The 22,044-nt window shown below is 42.8% G+C and overlaps 1 long non-coding RNA gene across 1 annotated transcript; it reads right to left on the reverse strand.

Moving 5' to 3' along the window:
- Positions 1-3,688: 3,688 nt before the first annotated feature.
- On the reverse strand, positions 3,689-22,027 carry LOC144307075 (uncharacterized). The gene is made up of 3 exons (XR_013374047.1): positions 21,758-22,027; positions 20,992-21,160; positions 3,689-4,334 (listed from the first exon to the last, which is right to left on the reverse strand). It is a non-coding gene; the product is annotated as an uncharacterized LOC144307075 (long non-coding RNA).
- Between the last annotated feature and the right edge of the window lie 17 nt (positions 22,028-22,044).

Here is a 22,044-nt window from a genome sequence, read left to right on the forward strand (position 1 = left end):
ACTTTAGTTTTCCCACGTTGTGAAGTGAGTGGCTTGAGTTAGAAAGCCTCCAAATTCCCTTTCAATTTTATATTAGGATATTGTGATTCCAAATATGAAAATCACAAGTATTTTCACTGGCTAACCTTTTTCTGGGTCTGGTTGCTATTATGCTAAACCGGAGGTTCTGCAAGCTTGGCATGCATCAGAATTACCTGCAAGGCTTTAAAAACAGGCTACTGGGCTCTACTCCCCCAGTTTCAGATTCTGTAGGTCTGGGCGGGGCCTATGAATGTGTATTTGTAATATTTCCCAGGTGATGCAGCTGCTGGTAGTCCTGAGACTACAGTTGGAGAATTTCTGCGTTAAATGGGAAGAGCCCAGCCTTTACCTGCAGAGAACACTGGAAAGGTCAAGGAGCTCTAGTGAGCCAGCTAGCTGCTCACTGCTTGGGGATCAGACCCAGGCTTAATTCTCTAACTCCATACTTCCTGTACAAATTCTCATGAGAATAGAGAAATCGAGGGAGATAAAGTTAAAGATTTTTTTTTTTTTTTTTGCACTGGCTTGCCAGTACTCTGGCTGTGTCCATGCAGGCAGAGGTAGAAGGAGCCTAGTGAGTTGGTTACAAAGGGTAAACTGGGCAAATGGCTTGTCTTCACTATGCCTTAGTTTCTGAATCTACAAACTGGATCTAATGTTATCTGCATTAGAAGACCGCTGACAAGCTTACACAAGGAAATGCACTTAAAATTTAAGAATCATGACAGGCACATAGTGAAATACTCAACGAAGGGCAGATATTATTAATTTATGGTGTGCTTTGAGAATTCACCCTTGCAAGGAGAAAGGGGCACCATGTGTGAGGAACAATGCATGCCAGACGAGAAATGAAATCTGATTGCAATGGAAAATGACCCCAACCCTAAGAACATGGGATGCCCCCTCACACACACACCACCCCAGACAGCAATTTCTTCCAGATACAGTTCACCAGACTCAATTCTGGTGGCCAATGTCCTTCAATTTCGTTTATATCCAGTCTGAATATGCTCATCCATCCTGGACTGTAGTTCCGGAGTAGAGCTTGGAAAATAGAAAAATCCTGTCTCTTTGATTGTGGATTTAAGATGAATCATTCCCTTTTTTGGTTGGCTTTCTGTCTGAGAACAGGCAGCGATTAAGGCATAATTTGATCTTATATTTCAGTGTGCTCAAATGCTTATTTGACATAACAACAAAGCACTCTTTATGGCTAACCACAAAATTCCCACCTTCTGCGTGTATATGTGTCCCACAGAGTGAAATGCAGAACAGTAATTAATAATATTTATGAGGAACTCACTGTGTGTCCAACCTTGAGCTGGGTGCTTTGGGGAGCAGAGAAGACCTGTAGGATATAGAGTCTCCTCTCCCCTCTAGGACCTGCCTTCTAGGTCTTTGTCAGGCGGTAAAGGTGAACATGTAAATTAATTATCGGGCATTGAATTATTAACTTGTGTTTTTGAAACCTCAGCATGGAGTGTTTTTCCTGCTCATTGCAATCATCCAAATCCTATACATATTTTAAATGCCACTTTATGAAGAGCCTTTTCTGTGAGGGCTCTGGAACAGGAGGGAGGAAACCCAGGAGCTGGCCCTAAAGGGTCTACTCTAAGGGCCACTTTATTCCCATCTCCCCCCATGTGGGCAAAATCACTTGGGGATCTTGGATAACCTGCTGGTTCAGGGGTCCAGGTCATTCTTATCCCATCTTAGTGATTTTTTTTTTCATCTTAGTGATTTTTGAATGTAACCATGAAGCAAGCAGTCAAAAGTCTCCAAAGTGCTGACCACGGCAGGATTGACATGCCAAGGCCCCAATTCATCATGAGCTGCAGGTGGCAGACTTCGGGGTTCAATCTTCCAGGGGATCCAGAAGCAGAGTCAGCTTGGGATGGAGCCCCCAACAGTCCCCTCAACCCCAGTATGGCGGGAACGCAGCCCTCAAAAGGCAAGCATCTTGGTTTTCAAACCATTGCAAACATGTGACTTTCATCTTGAATGAAAGATTCACATATATTTAAGGCATAACGTCATAAACACAGACATTATTTTATAAAAATAAATATATGTTCACATGCATATGTGAGGCAAATGGGTAATCAAGTAAAGCCTCTGTTGTCAACCAGGTTATCTTTCCTTGTAAATGGAAGGTGTCTATAATATGTAATAAGGCTATTACGAATGTTGGAGACTAAAGTCATAAAACCTCCAATAAAACAATTCTTTCTTACTCGTGATCCTCCTGAGCTGAGTCATAAGAAAAGTAAATTTAATAAAAATTTTCACCAAGTGCTTTTCTCTTAAACATATGATATTATGTAAAATGAGCAAGAAGGATGCAGAAAGATGGGAACATAATGTCCCAGGGAAATTTGTGAACCTGCTCACAGCCTGATGTGTGTAAACCGATGACACTGGAGAGCCTGCCAGTGTCCCCACGACGTCCTCCATCGGGGGTTCTCCGATCACACTCTGGAGGATGCTCATTGATGGCCAGGAAAAGGGTTCTGAGTCAAGTAGCATTTACTAGATATCTGTGGCATGTCTGGACTGTGCTCTCTGCTTTCCCACATAGTCTTGCTTTTGATTACCAAGTAGCCCTATAAAGTGACATTATCCCTACCTTACAGATGAGGAGACAGAGGCTCAAAAAAGCTGAATAATTAGGAACAAGCAGATACAGAATTCCACTTGTGTTGAGTTTCTGACACTCCCAGAATACCAGGCTGGACATCTGTGTACAAGGAGGGGCCTCCTTTTTAGCAGAGACACAAAGGTAAGTCCCTGGACACTCAGAACACTGGCCACAGCCCAAATATTCAGAAGGGATGAAGTTGTAGGCCACTGTCAGGGGAAAAAGCCAATTAGAAAATGAGTTTCTGATTCAAGAGGAGGATCCTAAGCTCCTGGATGAAATATCCAATATCACATAGACCAATCAGTGTTGGGGTCTGACCCAGCACTTGTATCAGCAAAGGGGGAATGTTGCAGGTGGGACCAGAGCCTGGTGGACTGCTCAACATCCAGGTGGCTCTGCCAGGGCTGCTCACCCTGAGACACTAGGGATTCTCAGCTGCAGAGTCTCTACTGATGAAGTCTATGTTTTCCTGCAACACAGCCTGTGGTTGAAATTTCACCTAGGAGTGGAAATAGAGTAGAAAGCCAGGGGATGTCTCCCTGGACACGCTGGGGTAGGAGGCCAGGGTAGTTGATGTTTATCCAAAGGGAGCATTGACCCAAGTTTCTTGGGAGGTGAAGGTGGGTCAAGCCAAGGTGGATGTAACAGGAAAAGGTTGTGGGGGCTAGATGCCTTGCCAGGTGGATATCTGATCCCTGATGGAGAATGGCCTTGCCTGGCACTCCCTTGAGCCTCCTTCTCCTCCCAGCCCCCCTCACTGTCCCTGCTGCAGGGCACCAAGGCCAAGGCAAGAATCAAACCACTCTCCCCTTGCCCATGGAGCCAGAGGCCCCCCCCCCACCAGATTTCCAGGGGTGGAGGGTTTTGTAGCCTCTGGGCATTGGCTATGATCCAGTGCACATTTTTCTGTACCCTCCCTTCTGTCTCCTGTCCTCAGGCCTCTGGATATAATAGAAGCTCCATCCTGTGCAGGGATGAATGAGAATTGATGTGAAATTTATTTTGTAAAGCTGAATTCTTGCCCTATAAGGTAATGGGATTCATCGTGCAGAGTTCGTAACAGCTGTGCCCTGGAGAGGGAGGATGGCACCAGGGGAGTGGCAGCCACACCATGGATGCCACACTCACCCAACTTCTAGCTTCCACTCCCTCCTTTGCTGGTCAAATGGAACAGTTTTTGAAAAGGGAAAAGAGTCACTGAAAATAGTGAATTTTTGGATATTTGGCTTTCTCCATTTGAAAAAGGAAATCACTTTTAGAACCTAGGAGAGTTGACTGTTAGAGTGTATAGGGTGGCGACTAACTATAAAAATAGTAAATATTCCATGTTTCACAGCATCTGAAGCACCTTTGCTGGGTTACTTTGGATATGAACAGCTGCTATATAAATTAAGTTCTGGAGTCAAACCTCAGACTTTTGGGTCAAAGTTGGCACATTCAATGTTATAATGTGAAAGCATGAAGGATAAGGAAAATCACATCCTGGATTCTTCCATTGAATTGTCTTACTTCCTCTTGGAACTAGGTTGACTTGGGACTCAGAGCAGTGTGTTGGGCTGATGATTCCAGAATGCTCTTCTCCAGTAGAATGGTCCAACATGGAGCACTGGTGGCAAACACATGGCTTCTGGCTTTGACCACTCAAGTCACTTCATGAAGGCTGGGCTACATCCTGCAGGAAATAAGTCACTTGCTTACAACCACACAACTGAGAAGTGGTGGATCCACCAGGGCTTTCAGCCTGAGAACCTCAGTTGTCTCCAGACACAGGCTGGAGTCAAGCCCTATGCTTTATGTATCTTCAAGACCCCGCTCAGGGCCTGGGCACACATGGCCAAGGTGATGCTAAAGTTAAATGGTTTGGACTCTTGGTAGAAAAGGCAAGGGAGAGAGATTGAACTTCACTAAGGACTACAGCAGGAGTGGAAGGGACTTAGCTGACCTGGCAGGGTGAGGGAAGGAATAGACTTTCATGAAGAGGGACGCAGGTAGGTGCCGAGGGCAGGGATGAAGGAAAACTCTAGTGGATATCCAGGGTGGAGCCGGAAGAGCCTGGTCGGATGTCCAGGGTGGGGAAGGTCTCTGGAAACTGGCCTATGTAGGGCTCTTTGCTAACGAGGAGGACTGTGCCAAGGACTAGCTGAGCATCAAGCCAGGAAGGCTTCCTGGTGGTGGTAGCAGTAGTGGTGGTGATGGTAGTGTGTGTGTGTGTGTGTGTGTGTGTGTGTGTGTGTGATAGTCAAGCTCTGAAGTAGGATAGAGGAAGGAGAGTGTGAGAGCCATCCTACATTACTGCCAGTCTCCTGACATGCCTTCAATATGTATAATTATGTCCGCATGCTCACTGTATTACTTCCCACACCTAGCCCAGGGCCTGACACACATGTTGGCTATGTTAAAAGATGTTTGTTGGCTGAACAAATAAGTGAAACATTTGTGAGCCTGTTCCAGTGGGCTCCATGCTGGATACTGTAAACATCACCAAGAACACGAATGTGGGGGACACCTGCGGCGCCCCTCAACTGGGTAAGTGTGCGATGCAGACAAGCGCAAGAGTGCCACTCTCAGGGCACATTGGAGGGGAGCAAGCACCCACCACGCCAGCACCAACATTTCTCTACTGTCTGCTCTTCCATTTTCCAAGCGAAATTCCCAATTTTAGTCCTTTCCATTGGTAGCTAAAGAGACACTAGATCAAAACTTTCATTCGAAACTGAGAAAGTTTTTGGAAGTCGACTTTACTTTGACCTTGATCTTCTCTCTGGGAAAAGCTATACTCAAATATTTTTCTGAACACATGTTAAGAGCTGGGTACTACTGTTCTATTTCATTCTCAAAACAAACCTGGTCACTATTACCGTGAAGGAAATGAGGCAAGAAAGTGTGGAGGAGTCACTTGCCCAAGACCACACAACCAAGAAGAGGTGGCCAAGGCTTTTAGCCAGACAGCCTCAGAGCCCATGCTAGTTTTCAGCCACTCTGTGTGATGCATCTCTACGGCATACTCCTTACTCTTAAAAGAGCTTCCTGCCTCCTGGGAAAATGCTGACCACTCACTCAGGTCCGTGTGGATACTTTTTCACAAACAGGCTAAACCTGAAATTCAAAAGAATGAGTGCCAGCTGGGTGCCAGGCACTGTGTTGGAAGTGAAGGAGCCTAGGACTGGGCAAGCTGGCCTATCAGTTCCTTCCTCTGAGCGGTGGAGATTTGTGTGCTTACTCCCGAGGTAGTGTGTGAGCATTAGCAGGGATGATAAGGCAGGCTTGGTGTTTTGCAAACTGCTTCACACACAGTTAGAACTTAATGCATGTAGAGTCTTTTATCAAGCTGGTCTGTGGTTGCATACTCTTGAGCTCATGGAAATACTGGATTCTACACCCCTACAGAACCACCTTCTTTCTGCTACTTAAACCAGCAATCCTACCACCCCTTACCCGAATACATGCGCCCCCAATCTGCTGCTGCTGCATTGGGCATGCTTTCAAAGTCTCAACTCTCTGGCCAGAGTAGTCTTCTCTTAAGTGTTAGATTATTTATTTTGACTCTTCAGTGTCTAGGAATAGAAGACAATCTCACACAGTATGTCTTTGTGGAATATTATCTGGGAGGTAAATTGGTTGATTTCATACCCTGTTAGACATTTCATGTCTGTCATGCCTGGAATACAGAGTTGGAATACATTTGTACTAATTAATTGAGCTAATTGTTACATATGTGGGGTTAGGGCCACTTGCATTCGTTATTTAAATTTATGCAGAATAGATGGAAATGGCACAATCATCATACTCTTAAACACAATTATAGTGCTGGCTCTCGCCCAAGAAATGTGTTTTGAAGACTGAATTGGAATTCTCTGAAAGCTTGGCTTTTATCAGCAGAGACTTAGTCTAAACCTCTTAAATCATCTGTTCTACTGGTTTCTATTGTAGGTTTAGTATCTGAAATGCCAATGGTCTCAATTGTCTTTCTAGTAACCCCACTGGTCCAAGATGGAGATGCCAACAGCTGGAGGGAGAGAGAAGGCATTAAGGCAGATTTAAAAGTAAATACGCTTTACAATACAGGCACAATATACAATTAAGTGATAAAATCTACAGAGAGGTCATGCTTTAAGCAAATATGATAAATAAAAAATTCAGCTTACAAAACAGATTAAGGAATGAATGATCATATTAAAGATGAATGCTTTGCTCTGCAAAGTAATTTACTGTAGGGTACATTAAATATCACCTGTCTTGGTATATTTAAACTATAACTGCCATTTGAAAATTAAGTAATTTATACACAGATTTTCAGGGGATAATCTAAAGTCATCTAACATCAGGTGTAACCCATACAAGATGTTTTATTTATGACTCCATTAGAATTATGGATCGGGGATGGCCCTGAAATGAAATATAAGAGGAAGTGCAGACTCGGCATTGCCTGGAAGACTCGGCACAAGATAATATGGTTATTTTTCTCTCTAAAACACATGTGCAATGAACAAATGCCACTCGAGAAGTGGAGGAGCTAAAATATTTGAGGACATTTGAGAGAAGGTGTTATGATTCAACCTGCAGAAGAAGAGACCAAGGGGACCTGGGTAAGATGTGGGGGCGGTGAGGGCTTGATGCAGAGGGGTGGTACCAGCTTGGTGCAGGGCTGATGTGCTGCTGGTGGTGGTGGCTGACAGTGACAGTGACATGCATGAAGAACTTAGTGTTGTAGGAACTGTCTTGCGTATTTTCAGTGGATGATTTCCTTCAGTTCTCACTTTTGAATTGTGGGACTATTATTCATGCTCCCCCTCCTATTTTTTTATACCTGAGGTAGCTGATGCTTAGGGAAGTGATCCAAAAACTGACTTACAGCTAGAGGTTGGTAAAACCAGAAAAACCCATTGCTTCCAACCATTATATATAGAAAGTTAGAAAACTTATGTGAACCCAAGAAAGACTCATCTGTGAGAATTTTAATCAGTTTAAAAATTCTAATACATAGCTAAAATTTTCAAGATACTATTTGTTGGCAGCGTATGTTAAAAAGATTTTATTTGTTCATTTGAGAGAAAGAGCACACCCATGCATATGTGACATGAGCAATGGGAGAGGGACAAGTAGATCCCGACTTGGGGCTCAATCCCACGACTCTGAGATCATGATCTGAGCTGAAGTCAAGAGTTGGACACTTAACCAACTGAGCCACCCGGGCACCCCTAAAAAGAAAGCATACTTAAAAAGGGATTGGCTCTTAGGTGCCTTGGATAATGTAAAGGAGGATCAGGGTAAGCATTAGAGAATTTTCCAACTTTCATGTCTGGTGAATCTATAGCAATGTAGTGGCTGTATTTCTACAGGGAGTATTGAAAGTTATCCAGAGATCTAAGTCTTCAGATGTGCCATTGATACCTTTTGCTATGATTTAAAATAACCATAGGCTGTGAAATAAAACATAGATTCTGTGGTTGGCCAGAGTTTTATTTATTTATTTTTGCTTTTTTTGATTTGTGAATTGTTTAACAAAAAGTCTCACAAAACTATAAAAATGAAATTATATTTAGTTACATGTCTAAGGAATCTCATCATGGAAAATAAAGCTACTCTACAAATCCAGGTTGCTTTGGAAATTCTACCGGACAGAAGTGCTGAAGCCCCTCTAGAAGCTCCTCGCATGCTGGTAAATGAGCCAGTCACTGTGAAGTCTTCTCTAGCCAGTGCTGTTAGGAAGTACCTCTCATTTCAGATCCCATGTAACTATCTTTTGACCATCTGCCTTGTTGCCCGGCCTCTCTGTCTTTATTACCAGCCTCATGATTGAGTGGTTTAATTTGTTATCATGAAATGTCTTTCCATTACACCAGTGGTTTTTATAATTTGTACTATATACTGTCATCTATTTTGGAAATTTTAATTTGGTAAAAACCACTCTAATGCAGTGTGTATGAAAAAACTCTACAAGAGAAAATTATACTGTATTGATTTCTCTGGATCTAATTGTTCTCCTGGGTCCTGATAAATTTGACTGTGTCTGTTTTTCTCACGTATACTTGTACAAATCCACAGAATTGTTAATAATATTTTATATCTATACAATGCATTTTTTGGGTCTGACTGAAGATAGTTAATAGCTTGAAATGCCGATTCTGTTGTATTACAATTACTCAGTAGCCAGAATAGGAAATATTTTTGGTCTGAGAGCAGTTTTTAGCTCCTTGTTTGTAGATCTTGTTGAGTTTTTTTTTTAATTTTTATTTATTTATGATAGTCACAGAGAGAGAGAGAGAGAGAGAGAGAGGCAGAGACACAGGCAGAGGGAGAAGCAGGCTCCACGCACCGGGAGCCTGATGTGGGATTCGATCCCGGGTCTCCAGGATCGTGCCCTGGGCCAAAGGCAGGCGCTAAACCACTGCGCCACCCAGAGATCCCGATCTTGTTGAGTTTTTAGCTTCTTAAAGATAGAAGGTTAGTGGTGGAAATAGGTCAGGATTATTTTATCAACTACTAGAGCATTTTGTTTATATGAAGATTATGTAAAATTTTATGGTAAAAGTAGTCAATTTATTTTTTAAAAAATACTACAGTCTGTGTCAACATAAACCCAAATAATTGAATTCAGTTAATTTAGGGGAAGATTCAATAATCTTTAGCCTTGAAATCTTGTTTGGGGGTGGCCTGCTTTGGGGAAAAGAAAGAGAATTATCTTTTTTATGAATAGAACATTTTTTCATTTTGAAGTAACCTATTTTGTCACTGATGTTGTCTTATGTCTAAGGACAATAGTTTCCCAGCATTTTTTAGGTTTTATTTTTTTTTTTTTTTTTTTTATTTTATTTTATTTTATTTTATTTTATTTTTTTATTGGTGTTCAATTTACTAACATACAGAATAACACCCAGTGCCCGTCACCCATTCACTCCCACCCCCCGCCCTCCTCCCCTTCTACCACCCCTAGTTCGTTTCCCAGAGTTAGCAGTCTTTATGTTCTGTCTCCCTTTCTGATATTTCCCACACATTTCTTCTCCCTTCCCTTATTTTCCCTTTCACTATTATTTATATTCCCCAAATGAATGAGAACATATAATGTTTGTCCTTCTCCGACTGACTTACTTCACTCAGCATAATACCCTCCAGTTCCATCCACGTTGAAGCAAATGGTGGGTATTTGTCATTTCTAATAGCTGAGTAATATTCCATTGTATACATAAACCACATCTTCTTTATCCATTCATCTTTCGTTGGACACCGAGGCTCCTTCCACAGTTTGGCTATCGTGGCCATTGCTGCTAGAAACATCGGGGTGCAGGTGTCCCAGCGTTTCATTGCATTTTTTAGGTTTTAATAACTCTAAAGTATCTTCTTCTATCCTTTACTTTCAAATTTTATTTAGTATTTTGATGGGTCTCTTGTAAATAGAACCTGAGTTTTTTTTTTTTTTAATTACAGTCTAACAGCATCTCTCTTGAGAATTTGGTCCATTTACAATTAATGCAATTTATTTTTTTTAAGGATTTTATTCATGAGAGAGAAAGGAGGCAAGACATAGGTGGAGGGAGAAGCAGACTCCTCATAGGGAGCCAGATGTGGAACTCCATCCCCAGACCCCAGGATCACCATCTGAGCTGAAGGCAGACACTCAACTGCTGAGCCACCCAGTGGTCTTCAATTAATGCAATTTATAATACCATTTACATTTTTGGATTTAATGGATTTATATGTATCATTTAGAATTGTTAGAATTATTATTTTTTTCCAAACTTTTCCTTCATTTTGATTCCCACTTTTTTTGCCAAAAATATTTTCTTTAAGTGAGATTGTTGTAGAAGTCTTCTGATTGTCTACCAACATGTCATGGCTGTGTTTTGGCAATGGCCAATATTGTCCAAAGTGGCTCAGTGCTTTAACAACCTTCTTCCTATCTGAAATGTCCCTGTCTCTAACTTTCAGGGCCCCATGGGGACCTTTTTGACTCTTACTTATCTCCACATTGTTGAACTGGCTTATTCTCCCTCATTCCTTTATTTGTGTAGCCTGGAGCCTGGTCTTCTCTCTGCGTCTAGTCCCTTTGAGTTACACTTTACTTAATCTGTGCATCTCTTTGATTCTGTCATCCCATCATCTCTGGGTGCTGCTTTTGTGGTTCTCTTGGCTCCATGTTTTGAAAGCTGGACCAATCTTTCCTCTAGGCTTGGAACTGGCCCCAGGATCTCAGGACTGAATATGGCTGCCTCCTTCCCCAATGTTCTGGATGCTTCAGGAGGGCAGAGAGGATAGTTTTGGAGAATGGACATGTTTCCCTTGTCTACTTCTCTGGTTTTCATTTTTGGCCCCTCTTGCGTGAACAGCAACTTCCCCCAGGATATGCTGAGAAATTCCAGAATCTCAGAGCTGAGTTCTTTCATTTTCACTCTGCTGATGAAGGTTTAATAACTCAACCAGAATTGAGGGACCCACTCTTTAAGGTTAAGAATACAGAGCATTAGCTTGTCTTTTCTCTCTCTCTCCTTTCTTAAGCTAGAAGCCCTCTAAGGCATTCTATCTTATCTAAATTTCTGAAGATATTTTAAGAAGTTGGGCTTCTTACCAACTGTTTGTGGTAGATAGAGATGCATTCTTCTGTTTATTAATCCATTAATATTTATTGAATACAATACCTTCTAGGTGCTGTTGTAGACACCAGGACAGCATATAAACAGCAAAGAAAAACTAATAAGTGAACAATATTTCTGCTTTCAGGGAGTTTACATTTCTTTTTTTTTTTTTTTAAGATTTTATTTATTTATTCATGAGAGACACAGAGAGAGAGGCAGAGACACAGGCAGAGGGAGAAGCAGGCTCCATGCAGGGATTCCGACGCAGGACTTGATCCTGGGTCTCCAGGATTATGCCCTGGGCCGAAGGCAGACGCCAAACTGCTGAGCCACCCAGGGATCCCCAGAGTTTACATTTCTTGTGAGACAGAAAAGTACAAATAAATACACATATAAACTTACAGGTACTAATTATTACTCTGACAAATAAAGTAGGGTAATTGGTTAGGGAGTGATGAATGTGCATTTGAGTGTACATTTTGCTGTATAGAGTAGTCAGAGTAGGGTGTCTTAGGAGGTGACACTGGAGCAGAGGTCTGAAATAGTGAAGGAGTAAGAAATACAGATAGCTAGGGAGGACTGTCCCAGGCCGAGGGAACAGCAGAGATGAAGGAGCCAGAGGAAATGTGTGGAGACAATAAGAGGCCAGTGTGCTGGAACAAGCAAGGGGGATACGGGGACTGAAGGCCCGTGAGACCCACTGCATTCATTTCATAGGATTTAGGTAATATCTGTATACTGTCAAAGTATGTCAACATTGTACCCGTCCAAATCACCTGAGGAAGCTGTTAAAAATATAAAGTCATAGGCTCTACTCCACACCTTAATAAAAATCTCCAGTAGACTTGAGAATGTGAATTTTTAACAACCTTCTCTGGTGATTCTTAGGAAGCCACACCAGCACTGCTCTGCAATCTGGTATTTGGAGGCCACTGTGTTTGATGAAAGTTTAAAAACTGCCTTTTGAGGATGTCAGCAGGAACTAGAAACCCTGGCAGGAAATACAAGCATGCCCACTTTCTGCCCTTTTGGATAACAGCTGTAATGGGTAGTTAGGAGGAAGAGGCATTTGGATCACAAAGCATGTTGAATGCTGTGAAGGGGGGTAAGAAGCAGACTAGAAATCCTGGTTGTAAACTTTTAAGCTAAGCGTACACTTTACAGCCCATTCCCAAGATCCTGTTGGACATCACGAGTGCAACAATTTATCTGAGCTAGAAGGGTAACCATTTTTGATATATCTTTCAGGAGGTTTAGCAGGTTCCCTGGCAATCAGGAGCCTGCCAATAAGAAAAGATTGTATTTCTTATTCATTTTTCTCTTCTATTAATGGAAACAAAGCCAAGTACAATCTAGTTGAAACCCAGAAAATGGAGAAGAACTGAAGTATATTTTTTGTAGTGAGTTGAATGACGGTTTTCCAGAAGATATGTCTATGTCCTAACCCCTAGAATGAAGAACTTGTGAATATGATCTTATTTGGAGAAAGAATTGTTGCAAATGTAATTCAGTAAAGGATCTGGAGAGATCATTCTGGGTTATTTAGATGGATCTTAAGTTCAATGACCAATGTCCTTAAAAGATACAGAAGAGGAGATGTAGGCACATTGGAGAAGCCTACATGAAGATGGACGTAGAGCCTGGTGTCCGGCAGCCACAGGCCAAGGAACACCAGGGTCACCCTAACTGGAAATGATGAGGAAGAAACCCCAACCCCATAGTCTTCAGAGGGTCATGGGCCCTGCTGATGCCTTGATTTTGGACTTCTGGCCTCCAGAACTCTCAAAGAATACATTTTTGTTGTTTTAAGCCACCAAATTTGTGATAATTTGTTATGGAAGTCATGGGAAAGGAATACATTTTCCTTCACCTTCTAATGCTATCTCGTGACAACTGTGGCCCCTTCAGCTCTGGCCTGTTTCAATAGTTACTCAATTGTGGTCATACTTTTGTCCTGTTGTCTTTGAGTGGTAGATATCTTTTTATATGCCATTTGAATTTGTAATGTTGTTTTCCTTCTTTTGATACAGGTTTCTTCCTTCTCCTTTCTTAGCATTTTCTTTTTTGTTCCAATGTGTCCAAAGAGATGCTTATTTCTAGGAATTTGCCTTTTCTCTGGTTGCTGATACCTCTCAAAACCTTCAAGAAAGGGAGGAGGTTGACTTCTACAATGAGAGGTGTGCTTTCTAGGTCTTGGAGAACTGAAGACTCTAATAGCTCTCTGAAACCTGGAAATTGTCACATTATCAATGTAGGGACAGAAACGCTTACAGAAATGCAGATGGCGATAGTGTTTGGACTTGTCTGGCTCTCGTTTGGTATTAGCTGGCACGTAGCTCTCTGTCCGAATTCCTCAGACTGACCTTCAAGGCTGCCACATTTGGACATTCTTCCAACTTTCCCAACTTCTGTCTGTAGTTCCCCTAGGTGTGCCTTGGCTCTCATGGCTTCCCACATCTACACTTTCCCTTCCTTCCTGTCTACTGGCCAGATCTCTGCTCATCCTGAAAAACTCATTCTAAATCTCATTTTCCCCAGGGAGACCCTCTTGATTCCCCGGCCTGGGGTAATATCTCCTTGCTCTGGACTAACTCTGAGACTAGTCAAACTCCAAGGCACCCCCTTTCCTTTGTAATTCCCCTGTCCCTGGCATAGTGACCCACACTTAGTAGGAATTGCCCCTGTGGACTGAGTCAACCCTGACCATGATTTTTTGTTTGTTTCTTGCTTGGAAAACTGCTAATTCTAGGAAAAGATGGCAGGCCCCTTTTCTAATCAGATCCCCAAACTTGGTGCTGTTCTGGGATACTTAATTGTTTCTCGTAGATAGTTAAAGTCTACTTAATTTGTTTCAGCCCTAAACAAGGTCTCTAATTCACAGAAGTTCAAGCAGGCAGTAGATGGGTAACTGGCAGTTGGAGATCTCTGCCAAGGCTTGGGCCAGCAGGCAGATACCTTGTCTAGCATCCTTACCTGTCTATGCACCAGCATGGGTGTTATGGGGGCACTTGAAATGGCAGTTGGGTCCCTCCTTCCCTAGCAGGCCGGGAGCTGGGGAAACAGAAAACACTAGGACATTGTCCCTGCTCAGGAGGGCCTTGCTGTATCATCACACAGAACCCAAAGATTCAGGCTGATAGCCCCTGGGACTCTCCCCTGCTTGGGTGAGAGCACAGATGCTCCAGGTCAGGCGGGTGAGGGGGAGGTGGCCTAGGGAAGAGAATGGCTGTGAGCCCAGGCCCTAGTTAGAGGGACTGCCTCAGAATCACTGTGTCCTTGTTCACAGCATCTTGGCCTGGCTTTTCATTCCTTTTGCCAGCAGCTAGCATCTCTGACTCCTGTCTGCCCCTGTGTCCTGCCTCCTGGGATTCTGGATCCCCTTCTTCCCTCCTGTAGCAGCATGCTCTAACTTCCGGGACTGCCCTTTTTCAGTTGGCATTGTCTTGACTACTGCTGCTTCTCTTCTGCCCAGAGGCCGGTCAGCCAGGGGCAAAGGGGACCCGTTGATTCCATTCCTAAAAATGGACATTTCTATAAATCCATCCTGAGCCAGAGTTTTGCTCATCGTGAGAAGATGCCCCCATCGGAACGTGGGAGAGCTTTGGTTTAGTGGGGTTTGGATTCCTTGTCAGTGTTCATCCGCATCATCTCACTGCATCCTGAGAAAGGGAACAATTTGGGTCCATTCTGTCCTAAAAAACTACAGCTTAATACATTTTTTTAGGTGTGTGAGCTAGTGATAAAAGTTCTAATCTCTGCAAAGCAAGAGAAGAAGTGTTAATACAGCTTGGGAAAATACCCTTCCGTCCTCAATTTCCTGGCACGCTCCAGTCCCTCGCCAATGCAGAGCTTATCTCACCAAGGCAGTGGATTCCAGAGTGACACTTCTTAGACCAAGAAATAGAATCTATTTTCTCTATGCCTGCAGTTTCCTTGCAGTATTTTGGAGAGGCATTTAGATTCTCAGGGGGGAGAAACTTTATTGATTTGGATAGCTCCTTGTTCCTTGTTCTTTCTTTCTTTCTTTCTTTCTTTCTTTCTTTCTTTCTTTCTTTCTTTCTTTCCTTTCTTTCTTTCTTTCTTTCCTTTCTTTCTTTCTTTCTCTCTTTTTTTCTTTTTCCAGTTTTACTAGAGTCATTGGCTTTATGAGGGCATCAGAAGGCAATCTAATTTTGAGAGAGGAAAAGGAAATGCTTGGAAAGCTCTCTCTGGAAGGAAATGGCAGTATGTTGCTATAGAGCTGGATGCCTCAGGACCATTCACTGGAGTCATTCTCCTCATACCTTTTGTTAGGATGCTCAGCCTAGGGAATCCCATGTGGGTGCTAAGTGTGGGTTCAGTAAGAGTGAAAGCCTTGTCTTATGAATGTATGTAACCTCAGCACCTCGTCTGTTTACTGGGGAGGCTTGTTGAAAGAATGAATAAATAATTGCATTGGAAATAGGTCCAGGCACAGGTTGTCTTTAGACCCAATTGCCTTTCCTGTGTCATTAGGTGTTTAGATAGGTTTTTATTTATTTATTAAACATTTACTAAAAACCTCCAGAGTGATAAGGACTTTGCTGAATGCAGAGGGAGCAAAAGTGAAGAAGGCAAGGTCCCTTTTTAGAGTGTCTTTGGTTGATACCTAAAGAACATTTCCACCAATAACTCTTCTGAAGTTAAAGCACAATAGCACTTACTCAAATATTTTGAATTAAAGTCATCCCCACTTCCAGAGCTAGAAGCAGATCATTCAGAAAAGACCAATGGCTAGGATTCACACACACACACACACACACACACACACACACACACACACACACAGTAGGGACTAACCCAAAGCAGACTTACAAATATTCATTGATATGTGTAATTTTGAATTTGAAATCTTTTCTGTTTTTATTGTTCATATTTAAACTAACTTTCAGAACTGGGGTGGGAGCAGCAGGACATGTAACCCAGGCTTTGGAATTTGGCTCCCGGTTAGAGGTCATCCTGACCAGCCTGTTCACATCATCTTCAATATCAATGTCCCACTCTAGGGTTGATTTGGCCAGCCTTTTAAATATTATGTTTTTTATGTCATATATGATGTCATTAGGTATGATGTTTTATGCATTATTTATACACAGTAAAATTCACCCATGTTAAATATACATTTGATGGATTTTGGAATCATATACTAATTTGTAAACACCAACACAATGAAGATATGGACTATTTTCCTCAGTCCAGAGATCTTGTGGATGTCTTTGGAGTTAATGCCTCTCCTGGTGCCTGGCTCCAAGAAACCACTGATCTTCTTTCTGTTTGTATAGTTTTGGTTTTCTAGAAATTCATATAAATGAAACCATAGATTACATAGTCTTTTGTGTTTTCTTTATTTCACTCAGTATAATGTTTTAGGACTTGATAAAACAGATTGCTGGGCACATCTGGGGTATATTGATGCTGTTGGTCCAAGGGCCATATATTGGGAACCACTGCACTATCCCCCACTTTCTCCCAGAACACTTTACCATCTTTCAAAGCAGGGCCCTATCAAAGTGCCAGTGTTCACTTTTCAAAGGGGAAATTGAGGACATTAGGGGATCCATGGGCTATAACTCTCCTTCTGTGGAGCTTCTTCAATAAGCCTGCCTGTTGGGGGACTCTGCTTGCCATCACAGAGCAGAGACCTTGAGTTATCGATGGAAGGGCAATGATTCAGCACCTCATTCTTGCCATCACTGCTGCAACCCTCGTTATCCGCAACCTAGATGGTTGTGGTCAAGTATAGGATCCAGATTTACTCATTCTGCTTTCTTTCCTATCTAACCGCAGCCCTGAGGCTAGACTCGGGGGCTCTTTGTTCTGTCTGGGGCACCCCAGCTCTGCTCCTTGACTGTGGCCAGTGCCCTTGGTGCTTCTCTGAGCTGTGACCTGGAGCTTAACAACATTCCTATTCCTGAAGGACAGTGTTAAGGTTAATGGCAGGCCATGGGCAGACCTGGGCAAAGAATAAAGAGAGGGCCCACTTTGGAAATCATGCCAGACTCAAAATATCTCAGTGCCATTCCCGACCTCTGCTCTTACTGGCTGTACAATCTTGGGCAAAGACATCTCTCTTCACTTGGCCTCAGTTTTCTCAACCATACAATCATGATAATAAATAATTAAAGTGTGATCATAAAGTTAAAACGATCTTATAGAATTATTCAAAAGACATTGAATATCCATCTCATGCTAGATATTGGGCAAGATGGTAGAGCTAAGCTGAATAGGACTCAGTCCCTTCCCTTCACAGGTGTGATGGAGGATCACCTGATTTGCATAGTGAAATACATATGTGGACATGCTTTGTATTGTACTGTGTAATTGTAAATTCAATAATTAATGGAGGGATGGGAAGGAAATAACACATAGGCTGGGATGAGTGGGATTCCTTGAAGAGTTGATTTGTCAATAGGTAATTTCCTATCCATTATAATGATCTGGAGAGTTTTTTTAAAAGTATGAACACAGGGGCCCAAGTCCCAGCTATTCAAATTGAATTGGTCAAGAAGGGTGTGGGGTCTGGACATTGTTTTTTAAAAAAACCATACCAGATAATTCTAATTAGTATCCAGGGTTGAGGTCCACTTTACTTCATGATTTGCCCACCCAAAGGGAGAAGAGATTGTTGCTTCTGAGTATGGAGATAAGGTTTAACCAGTAGTCACTGGCTCCCTTGCAAAGTGACCTTGCATCTCTGTCCTTAACTCCAGGGCCCTGTGTCCCTGAGATAAGTCCTCATTTCTCCACTCCACATTGGAATTCAAAAGAAGGTCCTTGAGATCAGAAGGTGATGAGAATGTCTGAAGAGCCAGCTTATTATTTACCACAAACCCAAGACAGATGGAACGCTCCAGAGTATTCTTACAATAGCTGAGTTGCCAAGGGAGGAAAATGAGTAAAATTAATCAGCAGCAGGAAGGGAAAGGATGTTGTGGAGTGGTGAAGCAATTAGAGCCACGTTTCAGATGGGGAGCCAAGGCCCTCGGACCAGCACGGGGATGCTTGGAGGAGGCTGCAAATGTGGCCAGCAGGGCCATCTGTCTGAGACCCCGGGAGTCTGAGAACTTTGTAGGCAGAAACCAAAAGCAAGTTGTGAGTGCTTCTTGTCCTGGTACTGGCTGTTGCCCGTGCCCTCTCCAGGGAGACACTGCAGGTTCCCCCTGTCTCTGTCACCAGCCTACTCTGTCCAGGGCAGGAAGGGTAACAACAGCATCAAGGGTGAGGCCAGGAAGAACCAAGATGGCAGGTCATCTGTACGCTTTACCTGTCAGTCTTTTCTATAGACTGTGTTCTATATAGTTTGACATCTCTTTGCCCACCTGTTCCCGCTGGGGCTGGAGTCCCTCTCTGAATTTGTCTGTGACACTGTCAGTGGGTCAGGAGACTGCTCTTTTATCTACACCCCAACAGTGGTCCCAATGCCTATGGCAAGACCACCCTCTCCTCTCATGGCCTACACCTACCTGTCTCCTTCCAGGTAGCATAACTACTTTGAACTCCTTAGATTGTAAAATTGTTTGAGCTCACTGCTGCCTGAGGCCCAGGGACCAAAGATTTGAGCTGCCTGGCTGGAGTCCAGGATTAAGCCTCAAACTGTGAGAATGGAGATGAGCAACTGATGGACATATTCACTAGATCCTCATTGCAGCCAGGTGAGTGTCCCCAAGCCCACCCTGCCTGGACTGGATTCATTGTTTCAGGGTGTTTCTGGGGATGTGCCCTGCATCTCTCACAGACTAAGTATGACATTTCTCCAGGGCATCATCATCCCTGCCCAGGGCACCCTGACCAGCAAGCCTTTGAATGCAAATGAGATCATGAAAAGTGCTTTGTAAACAGCACAGTACTCTATGCATGCAAATCATTGTTACAAATGGCACACTTACTTGTTTGCTGTGAACTTTCTTCCTGCATCAGCCTTGCATTGAGATCCATCAACCTGGTATCTTAAGTGGGATGACTCATGGCAGACATGTTTTAAATGTGGTAGGCTGAGCAAGGTGGCAGGCACTGAGTTCACCCACTCACACTGCTCACCATCCCCAGCTCTGCTCTTTGGATACAGTTTGTCTCCCCATTCCTTACTGTGAGGGGGAAAACCTGTGAGGGTGGTTTTTAACCTTTCTTTTTTGCATGCACATCATTTGACCAATTTAGTTGGTCTCTCTTTCTGTTCCTTCCTTTTCCCTGAAGCTCTGTTGTAGTGACCATGTCCCTGGGCTCCAGTGTTTTGTGGCAAAGGAAGGATCAAATTACATGAGTTTTCCAATCATAGCCCACAAGAACTTAAGCATCGAGATCTGCTGGAAGATGAAGGTGGATATCTCATAGGCAAGGCTGGACCCCTTCCCCCAGCACAACAAAACCTCTAAATCTGTATCACATTATTCAGTGTGCTTTCAGGAAACATTTCATTTGAAGAAAGGATTACATTGATGTTAGATTTGAGAATAATGAAGTCTATAAGGAACCTATCAAACTCAATACCTAAAAAAACAAAAAATCTAGTGAAGAAATGGACAGAAGACATGAACAGACATTTCTCCAAAGAAGACATACAACTGGCTAACAGACACATGAAAAAATGCTCAACATCACTCAGCATTAAGGAAATAGAAATCAAAACCACAATGAGTTACCACTTCGCACCAGTCTGAATGGCTAAAATAAGCAACACAGGAAACAACAGATGTTGGTGAGGATGTGGAGAAAGGGGAACCCTTTTATACTGTTGGTGGGAATGCAAACTGGTGTAGCCACTCTGGAAAACAGTATGAAAGCTCCTCAAGAAGTTAAAAATAGAGCTACCCTATGACCCAACAATTGCACTAGTAGGGATTTATCCAGAGGATACAACCATAGTGATTGGAAGGGGCACATGCTCCCCATGATTGTAGCAGCAATGTCAACAGGAGCCAAACTATGGTAAAAGCTCGAATGTCCATCAACAGATGAATGGATAAAGAAGATGTGGTATATACATATACATATATTTATATATATTTATATTTATATATGATGGAATATTACTCAGCCATCAGAAAGGATGAACTCTTGCCATTTGCAATGACATAAATGGAGCTACAGGGTGTTATGTTAAGCAAAATAAAAATAAGTCAGAGAAAGACAAAGACCATATGATTTCACTCATGTGGAATTTAAGAAACAAAACAGATGAAAATAAAGGAAGGGAAGGAAAAATAAAATAAGATAAAAAGAGAGAGGGAGGCAAACCATAAGAGACTCTTAACTCTGGAAAACAAACGAGGGTTGTTGGAGGGGAGGTGGGTGGGGGGATGGGGTCACTGGGTGATGGGTATTAAGGAGGGCACTTGAAGTAATCAGCGCTGGATATTACATGCAACTGATGAATCACTAAATTCTATTCCTGAAACTAATAATACAGTTTATGTTAACTAAATTTAATTTAAATAAAACATTTTAAAAAAGGGAGGATAATGAGATTAAATAATTTCCAATTTTTGGAGCTCGAATATTCTGTTTTCTCTTTTATATCCCTGCGTGTCCTTGGGAAAGTTACTTAATTGTTCTGAACCTCAGAGTATCTGTAAAATGAGACTTATCTCGCAGCAGTGTTGTGAGGACTAAAAGAAGTACATGACTAGTTCCAGTGAGAAATAGGTTACTGATCAGTGAAGATGAACATCAGTATTTAATACATGTGTGGTCCTTCTGCTTTATTAGATGTGTAGACTGAGATCCCACAAAACTGTGACTTACCTGAAGTCACAGCATTGGAAGTAGCAGAGCCTGGAGCAGAAACTTGGGCCACTGCCTGTATCCCACTGGCTTCACACCAGGTCTCCCGTCTTATGTGGATATGCATAAGGCTGTGGCCTGTCTTCTTCTCCTTTCTCCTTGCTCTGCTTTGAGTCATCTGCCCAAGCTCCTAAGAAAAATGAAATCATATGTATGTTCATATGAAGTAACGACACTACTAACCTCATTCAACTTCCAGAAGAGCCTAGTGAAGAAGGTATTACTGAGCTTTCTATTTCTGAACCAGCCAGCCTCATGTCTGTCTTCAGGTCCTGGGCTCTTGGCTTTTCCTTCTCCCCAAAGCACTTTTGTCCCGCACATCCATGTAATATTGTTGGAGAGGTCGTCTTGGAACACTCTGTAAAGAATCACCCTTACCACTGCCTCTCCTCTAAACTTGCTTTGTCTTTCTTCATAGAACATAACACTACTTGGCATGGATCTCTGTGTTTTCTTTGTTTATTACCTATTTCCCCCAGTAGACCATGGGCCGTGAGAGGGCTGGAGCTTTGTCTCTTCTGACTATGTGCGGATAATAAGTGCCTGGAGCCAGGAGGCAGTGAGAAAACATTTCATAAATTACTAAATGAATGGATCCCATTTTACAGATGAGGAGACCAGGGCTCAGATGCTGTGCATCTTGCTCAGGGTTACCAAGACCCAAAAGGCAGATTGGGACCTCAGCATGATTCTGCACAGGCAGTGTGTCCCCGATCATCTAGATTACCTGCTTTAGAGTATTTCCTGGGCCATATGTAGGGTCCCCAAATTCAAGTGTGTTGTTGATTGTTCTGGCTGGTGATTCCAGTCTCTCAAGGCTGAGGCAGTTCTAATCTACTCCTGTCCTCATTCATGTCACACTGTCCTGCTTCTTGCAAATAGAGTATGGCTCTGTAGTGAATCCCATGTGCCAGCTGTTTTCCAGACTTCACACCCTCTGTTTGGGGGTGCGGGCTAAGGAGGGTGGGAATGAGGGGTGGTGGTGCCTCCATCTCTCTCATCAGCTCTGGGTTA

Source organism: Canis aureus, chromosome 38 (genome assembly GCF_053574225.1).
Source record: "Canis aureus isolate CA01 chromosome 38, VMU_Caureus_v.1.0, whole genome shotgun sequence".
Classification (NCBI taxonomy): Eukaryota; Metazoa; Chordata; class Mammalia; order Carnivora; family Canidae; genus Canis; species Canis aureus.